Raw genomic sequence first — 9,247 nt, 5'->3', positions numbered from 1 at the left:
CATTTTGAGATTTCCGGCATTCATGAACCTGACGAGGTGGCAGAAAAAATTGCTGTTGCAGGTTACTTGGATATTATATGGACAGATGAACATCTAGTTTGGGATAGAGCTGCTTACAATGATATTGACGCCATTTTTGTTCTTCAGGTTTGTGATAATTCGATTAATTTCCGTTCAACCACATTTTTATTATCAATGTTTATAGCATAAATTACGACATATTGATGTTGAGTCCTCACATAGGGAGAATAACATGGGTGAATTTTATAAGAGACTGAATCGTGTCACGTCACATAGTGAGTATAACATAGGTGAATCTTATAAGAGACTGAATCGTGTCTCCTCACATAGCGAGTATAACATGTGTGAATCTTATAAGAGACTGAATAGTGTCTCCTCAAAAAGTGAAGCTTATAAGAGACTCAATCATGTCTCCTCACATAGTGAGTATAACATGGGTGAATTTTATAAGAGACTGAATCGTGTCTCGTCACATAGTGAGTATAACATGGGCGAATATAAGAGAATGAATCTTGTCTCCTCACATAGTGAGTATAACATGGATGGTGGAGTTAATTTTAAAGGTATAGAGTTTCAAGTAAGTAAACTTAATTTAAACAAAATTTTGTATTTTGTATCTAATTTCGAAAGACGAGAGTCCATTTACCACCCCGTTACACGACGAGTGTCACATGTGGAGCAGGATCTCCTAACCCTTCCGGAACGCTTAAGACCAACCCCAGTTTTTGTAAGGTTCGTGCTGCTCAGTCTTTAGTTCTATGTTGTGTTTTGTGTACTGTTGTTTGTCTTTAGGTCTTTAGGTCTTTATCTTTTTTTTTTCTTTTTTTTTTTGCCATGGCGTTTTTCAGTTTATTTTTATTGTATTAGTTTGAATGTCCCTTTGGTATCTTTCACCTCTCTTTTACACGTGACTTATAAAACAGTACTAACTTTTAATGGTACTTCTCAAATCAAATCTGGTCTTGCTCATACCTAGCCGATCTGATCTCAGCAACGTCAAAAATAACAAATATACTCGTCAGTGACCATTTGCGATGTTATTGCAAAACATGTTGTAATAAGTTGAACCAAATTGCAAAATGTTACAGTGTAATACTACATAAAACGCCCCAAAAAATCTACATTAGAATTTGGCTAATCTTGATTTTAGAGGAGAAATCATATGCGGTAAATCCGGAAGATACCAAGACCTTGTTGATAAATATTCCGTATCAATTTCACAAATAATACGTGATGGTCTTGAAGTATAGGTTCTAGGTACTGACGTTGTTTATCATCTTAATTACGTGTTATAGTGTTCTTTTATTTGTCTTTGTAAATCATTACCTTTACTGTTTAGTCCATTTTTGGTAATATCCCTTTGGCGTGGCTCGGTACTTATACATCCCGTCATTGTGTTATTGTGCAATGGTCAATTTGTATTTTGTCTTTCATTTTTGCTTATGTGCTTTGTCTATATGCCATTTTGTTTTTCTTTGTTGACATATTTGTTTGTTTTTATAGTGATTAAGATTATAACACAATGTTGACTGCTGTACCCCTATTTTTGACATTTTTACCTATTATGTGTGTTTGTTTTGTTCACACATTGTTTTCAACACAATGGAATTGTATGCGACTGTCATACAAATGAGAGGTTTAGCTAGCTATTAAACCATGTTTAATCCACCATTTTGTACATAAAGAAATGCCCCTGTACCAAGTCAGGAATATGACAGTTGTTTTCATTTCGTTTGATGTGTTTGAACTTTGATTTTGCCATTTGATAAGGGACTTTCCGATTTGAATTTTCATTGTAGTTCGGTATTTTTGTTATTTTACTTTTTAATCTTTTTTTAATAAAAAACAAGTAAGATTTTAGTATTGTCCATGGTAATTCATTTCTAATAACATTGATGACTAAAATATTGAATTATGTTATGCTGTTGGAGTGCAAATAACAACAGAACGGGTATCATGGAAAATTCAGTTAAACTATGAACTTTGCGAAATGATTGGTTTTCATGGAACTCCAAAATGCCTTTACGCAGCTCAACACTTTTGTAACAGATGTAACAATGGCAATATATGATAGTGTGATAGTCGTTTTGTATACTTTAGATGAAATATCTAACAAAACAATAAGCAAGATCATAAATTCTCGGCTTCATTTTTTTTATTCCGTACCTGATATATTTCTTCTGGTAATTGATACAGTCTAATGCAAACTTCACGTCAGAATTGACACACTGTTTTGGAAGGCTTAATAATTACAGGACGGGCTGATTAATAACTTGAATATGCATATTACATTGATTATTGCTGAGAGTCGAAATTGTTAATATGTGCAAGATACCAAAGGAACATTCAAACTCATAAATTGAAGATCAACAGACAACGCTAACGCAAAAGACAAAATAAAGACGGAGAAACATACAACAGTCTACAAAATACATTATAGAAAACTAAAGACTAACAACAGGAACATCGTCAAAAGCCGGGCGTGATCTCAGATGCTCCGCAAGGGTTATTAGATCCTGCTCTATATCTGATACCTGTCGCGTTGCTCCTATATAAAACGTTGATTATTTATAATGTGTGAATATTAACACAAGAGCGGATTAGTATTTCACTATAACTCAATTCCAATACATTATCAAATTCGGAAACCATCGGTCATGTACATTTTTCTAAAACTTGAACTAATTTGATTGAATGTGAAATTTTGAAAATGAAACACGTTTTTTAGAACTAAGTATAGACAAGACAGCAACCGGAAGAAATAACATAGACATTAACAAATTTCAAAAGCCCGGAGAACAACAATGAAAGCTCAAACAGGAGCAACACAAACCCCTTTTAATTAAAAAAGGGGTAATAAAAGGTGATCTCGAAAGAGGATAGGATTGTTGTGACCACAATTTTAACATATCCTTTGTCATCAGTGTATTAACTTATTTTCCATAATAGGCAACCAACTCGTTTTGGCATCCGTCAAATTTTCGAAGAAATTACTTCAACTTTACCACTTGTAATCAGCAACATTGTATCCAGGAAATTATGATGTTAAAAGAAATATCGTATCAACTAGGAGATATTTTACTCCCATTTTCAATTTCTAGATGGTAGACACGACATGAGGCAGACTTAACTTTCATATTGGAACTTGAGGTAAAACACGATAAGGGATTATCATAGCTTGTTGTAAGAAGTCTGTATCATAAGAATAAAAAAAAGAATTCGAAAAGAAGAGGAACACACTTGGTTACAATAGGAATGCCGATTGATTGTTGAAAAACATGTCCTCCCAAGGTAAAAAATATGATGTAAAGCAAGAAAGCAATCAACTTGATGATGTCTGTTTCAGAAAAAAATAGCCCTTTTTTTCTAATTTGGGTGGTGTTTTAGAAAGTATGAATTATCCATCCATAAAATACGATATGTATATCTACATAGATTTGACCAAAGTTGGACTATCAATTTCTATCTGTCTTTAATATATATAGGAAGATGTGGTATGAGTGCCAATGGGACAACTCTCCATCTAAGTAGCCATTTATAAAAGTAAACCATTATAGGTCAAGGTACGGCCTTCAACACGTTTAAGTTTGTAATTTGAAATCATATTGTAAATGGTAGACACACATATATGTTTTAGCTTTTGCATAATAAGGTTGAGTCACATAAATTTTTGTGTCCAGCTTCGAACTTCAGTTAGAATCATGTGCAAAACAGTGTAGGCGAGACCATTGATTGGCGCTCTAAAATATCCCATTGACTGGGTCAGATTAGGTGAACGTTCGTCTGTAACGCCCACAACTCACGACGTATTTATTATAAACATTTAAACTGTGGGGTTGCCAAAGGGTCTCAGTATATATACGAACTACAGTGCACAGTATATTATATACATATTTTATTTGCGATCATAAAATGTACGAAGTCGTCCATTACTATGTAAATTGGGTCGATTAAAATAAAAGCTGAATATGTTTCTGTTGCCAAGGGTTTTTCACAAGTATAGTAGTTAGCAGAAAAGATCACCAAACTATACATTGTATACTGAACTGCGGCCAAGCTTAGCGAATGGTCGTGCAACATAATCAGTCAAACAAACTTTATTAGATTAACTCGTTAAGGAACGATCGTTTTCATTGGTCAATTCAAACCTTCGACCTCACACCTGCGAAAATAGAACACGCGTACTATAAAGCTGAATGGACTGATCAGTATTCACGTAGCCGGTCAAGGTCGTTAAAAACTTCCATCGTCGTATTCACGTACATGATTGTGTTCTTGATTATCCCATGGCAATTCTAGCTTTTATACATGTGCATGTAAAATTTTAAACTTTAATCTTAACAGTCACGTCGAAATATTTAATTCAACTGTCTCCTCTCAATTGGTTCTGGATTAAGGGAGCTACCATTTTATTTTGATTGGGGGTAGGGGACTTGGATGAAACATTTTGTCCTGCATTTTTTTTAGTTGTTATCTCTGTCCTGTCTGTCTATTTTTCAGTCTGTTAGGTCCTGACTATATTTATTAGTTTATCCTGATTTTTTTTACATAAATCGTCATCCTGCCTTTTTTTTTGTCAAGTTGCTCACCCTGCCTTATCTTTTATCCAATGGACTTGATGAATTAACGTTGTACTTGAAATGAAACCGTACTTAACTACAAAAATAACCAAATTACATACTAAAGATATTGCTCGATTTTTATAATAAATGGGTTTGTGTTATAAACTGTCATGTTCATTATTCATATTCTTTCATAAGTTTTAGGATAGTGTGATTTTTTTTCTGATTTAGTTTACTTGATTTTGAAAAAAAAATCCCGAAATTCTAAGTAAATTCAGAACATGTAACCAGCCATGCTTTGTTTAGAGAAAAAATGGAGATGGCAAACCATGGCACAGTGGAAGGAAATGTACTTTATAAACTCCAGCGATATACTTTCTTAATTTATAATTAACTGTTTTGCTATCCTCGGTTGAAAATTATATATTGTAAATATTTAAATAGTTGCATAGAAAACAATCAGTTTTAAACAGTGTGGTTATTCACTAAATGTATTGATAAAAGGTGACTCCATTTTTGTACATACTTTTACAGTAGTCATCCTTAATTTCTTAATATTTCGTTTATAAGTTTATCATACATGTATGATTTTGTATTTCATTTTAATACGCACGCATGCCACACGTTACTTTGGCGGATAGTTCAACAATGTTATGCAAAGCTCTATTCTTACGGTATGAAATTAAAGGATAAATTTTCAACCAATTAAAGTCGAAAACAGTACATTTATATAGTTCCTTATAAACTACGACATTTCTCACAAGTATTTATTTATTTTTTAGTTCCACACATGCAAAAATAAAATCTTCGCCGATGAAACATTTCAAACCTTTTTACACCAACATGCCTTCACTGAATTCATTTGAATTTCGTGGTGACCATGATAGTACATTGCATAGTACATCTATATTCACGTGCACACATGATACGATCTTTCGGGGACAATTTGCTCGTTTATGACACGTCATTTCTGAATGACCAAACGCTTAGCTACTTTATTTTCGTTTTATAGCATGAAAACAATAAAAGAGGAATGTGCAACCCATCATAAATTTAAAATGGATCAGTATTATGAGATCCTTATTATAAGTAACTACGACATTGTCAGGATAATAACCTAGCGTCAATATGAAAGAAATTAAAGTGGTTCATACATTCATCCGTATAAAGCCGCACATGTATTTTATTTTATCCTTATATTTTTCATAGTGCGGTACAAGTGCTGCATGCATAAAGAATATTACTTAACACAAATTATTAGTATAATATTTCGACCCCACTATTTGAAATTCACAAAATACTTATTTAATTATTTCGACCAAAAATCATTGTTTTTTTACGTTCGTAGTAACGTAGTACATTCCATTGTCGGTCACCTGTGTCAATTCACGTGCACACTACAATTGTTGTTGTATTTAAATCTTTCGGCCAATGAAATGAGACGTTACAAGTTGTTTGTTTGTGATACGCCAGAATGTTATCAATGAATTATCAATCGCTAAACTTGACTGTACCTATTCAAAAACGTAAATGCAAATTTCATAAGGCTTGATCCAAATAGCCTTTTTACTGTCTAATAACTTGCAAGTACGAAAAAGACAGGAAAGAAGTATTATATTTTGTCTATATGTTTTGTGTTTGCACACTTTTTAAAGTTGATCATGCATTCGTTCTAAAATAAATTTTGACCAGATAAAAGTTAAAAGATGACATAATTGGACAACCGCAATTGTTAAATCGCTTTGACGTCCGAAAAAAAGATAATAATCAACACATCCATTGTAACTTTTTTAGCCAGTTAAATCCTTTTTTGCTGAAAGAACGTCCGATATCATAAAAAATCATTATCAAAACATAACAAAAACACAAGTAAAGAACGTTTAAGTATTCAATATAAATCAAAACACAAAGGTTATTCCTGATTAGTTTTTCGAATTATTTTATTTAGGCGTTGAGACCCTTTGGTGACCCCACAGTTTAAATGTCTATAATAAATACGTCGTGAGTTGTGGGCGTTACAGACGAACGTTCACCTAATCTGACCCAGTCAATGGGATATTTTAGAGCGCCAATCAATGGTCTCGCCTACACTGTTTTGCACATGATTCTAATTTTACAAAAAGTTTGGATAAGGATAAGACGGCTGTTCTTCTTAATGCAAATATGAGGTGGAAAAAAAACTGGTTGCTCCCAATATTATTTTATTCAAGGCTGAACATTCAATGATAGTTGTTTAAATGTTTTCAGAAAGAAAAAAAAAATGGAATTCCTGTTGAAATTCCACTTCCATTTAATAGCCATTAAGTGTCAATCAGTAATGAAGGTATTAATACTTTTATATGCTTAATGTTTTTCAGAATAAGATTTGGAAACCAGACATTGTTTTAAAAAATGGTTTCAGCAAGTTTGAAGAATTGGGTGGAAGTTTTTTATTATGTCCGGGTTAGAAGCGACGGTCGAACATTTTGGTATCCGTATCACGTGTTTGAAAGTCAATTTTCCATCGATGTTACTTTTTATCCATTTGATGAGCAGACTTGTAATATTATATTCACAATTTGGACGCATCGATATTATGAAGTTGACTTTGATCCTGATTCCCAATTAGGACTTGGAGGATATATAGAGAATATTAGTATATGGGAAATGATTTCAACTTCGGTGCAGACAAAAATTGTATTAGGCAGCAGCGAGATCATTTTCACAATTAATCTACGCCGTAAACATTCGTATTACATAGTCAACATTATTATACCTTTAATTTTCCTAGGCATTCTTGATTCTATAGTATTTATTATCCCTGCCGATGCTGGAGAGAAAATTTCATATTCGGTTACTGTGTTTCTGTCGTTTGCAGTATTTTTAACAATGATAACAGCCCAACTACCTATCAATTCAGAAATCACTTCCATCCTTAGTATTTACATCGTAGTTCAACTGGGTTACTGTATTTTATTTCTTGTCGTTAATGCATTCCAGTAAAGAATACATTAAGAATAATGAAAAATCGAAAATATATGTAATTGCTGTTAAACTTCAAAGAAGAATTTGTTGTTGGAGAAAGAAAATACATTATGATACACACGAACAAGGACGCATCGACGTTGAAGATGGACGTGTGACTGAAAATGCATCCCCTAAAATGAATCACATTGAAGACGCCATAATATGGCGTCTGCTATTGATTTCTTTGGTTTTTGGATTTTGATGGGTACAGATTTGATTATAACATTGTTAATTTTCATATACATAAGTGCAATTAAACCAGGTATATGACTTAAATGTTGCGCACCCACGCTATACATGGCTCTACGATATATTGTTCCAAAGCATATCAACTTATACATTAATTCTCCCGGTCGCATAATGATACCTTCAAAGTTTCATCATAAGAAGTCAACTGCAATGCTTTGCAAGAGGTAATCGTAATACTATGGTTTGTGTTCAAATAATAAAACGATATATGAAACTTACACTGTCTAAAAATCTGTCGAGTTAACTTTAACATGTTTATGTCGCACAAAGCAAGGATTTGTATAGTAAGGGGTCTTACTATAAATCCTTGCACAAGTTCATAATTTTCTTAGGCTTGATTTGGTGTTTGTATATTAAATCTGTCAGATGTGTACTTGTTGGTGTTTAAATTTGAGTAAACATGTTTGATGTTCGGCTTACGAGTTTGAATATCCCTATGGCATCTTTCACTTCTCTCTCTCTCTCTCACATTTATTAGTTGTAATTGCCTTTCAACTATCGAGTAGTCTTAAAATGAAAAATTGTGTCTTTTTTGTATGTGTCAAGTTGATAATTCAATTCATTTCTAACTGATTTATACATACTTTTTTGTACGTTGCAGTTATACCATTGGCACAGGCTATGGACAGGACTGCTCTTAAAACATGCTTTAATAACACCAAAGGTTGAGGGTATATCTCTGGTATTTTTTTTCCTAATGCACCGAAAATACAAAATACACAATTTGCGAAATAAGATTATGTATCCGTCCTTTTAACATTGTCAATGAATTCCATTCCTTTGATATAGTATTAGCCAACAATGAAGTTTACAAATATTTTTTATCTTAGGCATCTCAAGAGATAGCATGTTGTATGTTTTAGTAGCATTACTACTTTGAATCGCAAATGAGTTTTGGAGAGGTTTTGTTGTATCATGTAAGAATTATGAAATTTTATTGTTTGGAAATAATCATCATGGTATGATTTGAAATTTAGGAAATCCTCTTTCAAAGTGTTTGTATTTTTTGTAAATACATTTCTTTTATGGATTGGTTAATTGATTAATTTTTATTTTTTTCATAAATTACTCAAAACACACCAAGTTAATTGACACATAGAAAAACAGAGTTATCTCTCTTTATATGCATGAAAATGAATGTATAAGTTTTTTGAGTCAGCTATCTTTATCTGCCTGGAATGTTCATGGTTTGGGCGATGGAATGAATGATCAATTATTTTTAGAAAAATTAAACAGTGATATTAATATTCTAATAGAAACTTGGACTGGAACTAATCAAAAAACTGATCTACCAGATTATGTTTCAATATCAAAATCTCGAAGAAAAAATGAAAGCAAGAAGGAAAAGTGGTGGTATAATTGTATTATACAGAAAAGCATTATCTAAAAGTATAACATATGGAGAAAAA

General features: G+C 32.6%; 1 pseudogene; it reads left to right on the top strand.

Moving 5' to 3' along the window:
* Window positions 1-559: 559 nt before the first annotated feature.
* On the top strand, window positions 560-7,752 carry LOC127728977 (neuronal acetylcholine receptor subunit alpha-6-like; annotated as a pseudogene).
* The last annotated feature ends 1,495 nt before the right edge of the window (window positions 7,753-9,247 follow it).

The sequence above is a fragment of the Mytilus californianus genome, unplaced genomic scaffold, assembly GCF_021869535.1.
Source record: "Mytilus californianus isolate M0D057914Y unplaced genomic scaffold, xbMytCali1.0.p SCAF_2, whole genome shotgun sequence".
Classification (NCBI taxonomy): domain Eukaryota; kingdom Metazoa; phylum Mollusca; class Bivalvia; order Mytilida; family Mytilidae; genus Mytilus; species Mytilus californianus.
This window is presented reverse-complemented; position numbering and strand designations above follow the sequence as displayed.